This window comes from Symphodus melops, assembly GCF_947650265.1.
Source record: "Symphodus melops genome assembly, chromosome: 5".
In the NCBI taxonomy this organism is placed as follows: Eukaryota; Metazoa; Chordata; class Actinopteri; order Labriformes; family Labridae; genus Symphodus; species Symphodus melops.
In genome coordinates, this window is record NC_136695.1 from 276,080 (window position 1) to 281,079 (window position 5,000).

The following is a 5,000-nucleotide window of genomic DNA, read 5'->3' on the forward strand; positions in this document are numbered from 1 at the left end:
CACATAAACACACACACACAAATGCACACACAAATACACATCCATAAACACACACACATAAACACACACACACACACAAATACACACACACACAAATACACACACACACAAATACACACACACACACAAATACACACACACAAATACACACACACAAACACACACACAAATACACACACACACAAATACACACACACACACAAATACACACACACACAAATACACACACACACAAATACACACACACACACACATAAATACACACACACACAAATACACACACATACACACACACACAAATACACACACACACAAATACACACACACACACATAAATACACACACATAAACACACACACACACATAAATACACACATAAATACACATATAAACACACACACATAAACACACACACATAAACACACACACATACAAATACACACACAAATGCACACACAAATACACACACACACAAATACACACACACATAAACACACACACACACACACACACACACACACACACACACACACACACACACACACACACACACACATAAACACACACACACACAAATACACACACACACAAATACACACACACATAAACACACACACACAAATACACACACAAATACACATCCATAAACACACACACATAAACACACACACACACAAATACACATCCATAAACACACACACATAAACACACACACACACACAAATACACACACACACAAATACACATCCATAAATACACACACACAAACACACACACAAATACACACACACATAAACACACACACACACAAATACACACACACACAAATACACACACACAAATACACACACACAAACACACACACAAATACACACACACACAAATACACACACACACACAAATACACACACACACAAATACACACACACACAAATACACACACACACATAAATACACACACATAAACACACACACACACATAAATACACACATAAATACACATATAAACACACACACATAAACACACACACATACAAATACACACACACACAAATACACACACACATAAACACACACAAATACACACACACACATATAAACACACACACAAATACACACACACACAAATACACACACACATAAACACACACACACACACACAAATACACACACACATATAAACACACACACATAAACACACACACACAAATACACACACACAAACACACACACAAATACACACACACACAAATACACACACACACACAAATACACACACACACAAATACACACACACACAAATACACACACACACATAAATACACACACACACATAAACACACACACACACATAAATACACACATAAATACACATATAAACACACACACATAAACACACACACATACAAATACACACACACATAAACACACACACACACACAAATACACACACACATATAAACACACACATAAACACACACACACAAATACACACACACACAAATACACACACACAAATACACACACACAAATACACACACACACATAAACACACACACAAATACACACACACAAATACACACACACACAAATACACACACACAAATACACACACACACATAAACACACACACACAAATACACACACACAAATACACACACACACAAATACACACACACATAAACACACACACACAAATACACACACACATAAACACACACACACAAATACACACACACAAATACACACACACACAAATACACACACACAAATACACACACACAAATACACACACACATAAACACACACACACAAATACACACACACAAATACACACACACACAAATACACACACACACAAATACACACACATAAACACACACACACACACAAATACACACACACATATAAACACACACATAAACACACACACACAAATACACACACACACAAATACACACACACAAATACACACACACACAAATACACACACACACATAAACACACACACACAAATACACACACACAAATACACACACACACAAATACACACACACACACATAAACACACACACACACACAAATACACACACACATAAACACACACACACAAATACACACACACACAAATACACACACACATATAAACACACACACATAAACACACACACAAATACACACACACATAAACACACACACACAAATACACACACACACACACAAATACACACACACATATAAACACACACACACAAATACACACACACATAAACACACACACACAAATACACACACACACAAATACACACACACATAAACACACACACACAAATACACACACACACAAATACACACACACATAAACACACACACACAAATACACACACACACAAATACACACACACATAAACACACACACACAAATACACACACACACAAATACACACACACACAAATACACAAACACACAAATACACACACACACAAATACACACACACAAACACACACCTGTCTCTCTCTCTGACCCGTCTCTCTCTGACCCGTCTTTCTCTCTCTCTGACCCGTCTGTCTCTCTCTCTGACCCGTCTGTCTCTCTCTCTGACCCGTCTGTCTCTCTCTGACCCGTCTGTCTCTCTCTCTGACCCGTCTGTCTCTCTCTCTGACCCGTCTGTCTCTCTCTGACCCGTCTGTCTCTCTCTCTGACCCGTCTGTCTCTCTCTGACCCGTCTGTCTCTCTCTCTGACCCGTCTGTCTCTCTCTCTGACCCGTCTGTCTCTCTCTCTGACCCGTCTGTCTCTCTCTGACCCGTCTGTCTCTCTCTCTGACCCGTCTGTCTCTCTCTCTGACCCGTCTGTCTCTCTCTCTGACCCGTCTGTCTCTCTCTCTGACCCGTCTGTCTCTCTCTCTCTGACCCGTCTGTCTCTCTCTCTCTGACCCGTCTTTCTCTTTCTCTGACCCGTCTGTCTCTCTCTCTGACCCGTCTGTCTCTCTCTCTGACCCGTCTGTCTCTTTCTCTGACCCGTCTGTCTCTTTCTCTGACCCGTCTTTCTCTGACCCGTCTGTCTCTCTCTCTGACCCGTCTTTCTCTGACCCGTCTGTCTCTCTCTCTGACCCGTCTGTCTCTTTCTCTGACCCGTCTTTCTCTTTCTCTGACCCGTCTGTCTCTCTCTCTGACCCGTCTGTCTCTCTCTCTGACCCGTCTGTCTCTCTCTGACCCGTCTGTCTCTTTCTCTGACCCGTCTGTCTCTTTCTCTGACCCGTCTGTCTCTCTCTCTGACCCGTCTGTCTCTCTCTCTGACCCGTCTGTCTCTTTCTCTGACCCGTCTGTCTCTCTCTCTGACCCGTCTGTCTCTCTCTCTGACCCGTCTGTCTCTTTCTCTGACCCGTCTGTCTCTTTCTCTGACCCGTCTGTCTCTCTCTCTGACCCGTCTGTCTCTCTCTCTGACCCGTCTGTCTCTCTCTCTCTGACCCGTCTCTCTCTGACCCGTCTGTCTCTTTCTCTGACCCGTCTGTCTCTCTCTCTGACCCGTCTGTCTCTCTCTCTGACCCGTCTGTCTCTTTCTCTGACCCGTCTGTCTCTGACCCGTCTGTCTCTCTCTGACCCGTCTGTCTCTCTCTCTGACCCGTCTGTCTCTCTCTCTGACCCGTCTGTCTCTCTCTCTGACCCGTCTTTCTCTCTCTCTCTGACCCGTCTGTCTCTCTCTCTGACCCGTCTGTCTCTTTCTCTGACCCGTCTGTCTCTCTCTCTGACCCGTCTGTCTCTCTCTCTGACCCGTCTGTCTCTTTCTCTGACCCGTCTGTCTCTGACCCGTCTGTCTCTCTCTCTGACCCGTCTTTCTCTGACCCGTCTGTCTCTCTCTCTGACCCGTCTGTCTCTCTCTCTGACCCGTCTGTCTCTCTCTCTGACCCGTCTGTCTCTCTCTCTGACCCGTCTGTCTCTCTCTCTGACCCGTCTTTCTCTGACCCGTCTGTCTCTTTCTCTGACCCGTCTTTCTCTGACCCGTCTGTCTCTTTCTCTGACCCGTCTGTCTCTCTCTCTGACCCGTCTTTCTCTGACCCGTCTGTCTCTTTCTCTGACCCGTCTTTCTCTGACCCGTCTGTCTCTCTCTCTGACCCGTCTGTCTCTCTCTCTGACCCGTCTTTCTCTGACCCGTCTGTCTCTCTCTCTGACCCGTCTGTCTCTCTCTCTGACCCGTCTGTCTCTCTCTCTGACCCGTCTGTCTCTCTCTCTGACCCGTCTTTCTCTGACCCGTCTGTCTCTTTCTCTGACCCGTCTTTCTCTGACCCGTCTGTCTCTCTCTCTGACCCGTCTGTCTCTTTCTCTGACCCGTCTGTCTCTCTCTCTGACCCGTCTTTCTCTGACCCGTCTGTCTCTCTCTCTGACCCGTCTTTCTCTGACCCGTCTGTCTCTTTCTCTGACCCGTCTGTCTCTTTCTCTGACCTGTCTGTCTCTCTCTCTGACCCGTCTTTCTCTGACCCGTCTGTCTCTTTCTCTGACCCGTCTGTCTCTCTCTCTGACCCGTCTGTCTCTCTCTCTGACCCGTCTTTCTCTGACCCGTCTGTCTCTTTCTCTGACCCGTCTTTCTCTGACCCGTCTGTCTCTCTCTCTGACCCGTCTGTCTCTCTCTCTCTGACCCGTCTGTCTCTCTCTGACCCGTCTCTCTCTGACCCGTCTGTCTCTCTCTGACCCGTCTGTCTCTCTCTGACCCGTCTCTCTCTGACCCGTCTGTCTCTCTCTCTGACCCGTCTGTCTGTCTCTCTCTGACCCGTCTGTCTCTCTCTGACCCGTCTCTCTCTGACCCGTCTCTCTCTGACACGTCTCCCTCTCTCTGACACGTCTGTCTCTCTCTGACCCGTCTGTCTCTCTCTGACCCGTCTGTCTCTCTCTCTGACACGTCTCTCTCTCTCTGACCCGTCTCTCTCTGACCCGTCTCTCTCTGACCTGTCTCTCTCTCTCTGACCCGTCTGTCTCTCTCTCTGACCCGTCTGTCTCTCTCTG

At 46.1% G+C, this 5,000-nt stretch overlaps 1 protein-coding gene across 2 annotated transcripts in view; it reads left to right on the forward strand.

The window, feature by feature from the left end:
• Positions 1 to 5,000, forward strand: part of arhgef2b (rho/rac guanine nucleotide exchange factor (GEF) 2b) — a 39,491-nt gene that overhangs the window by 22,216 nt on the left and 12,275 nt on the right. The window lies entirely within an intron of this gene.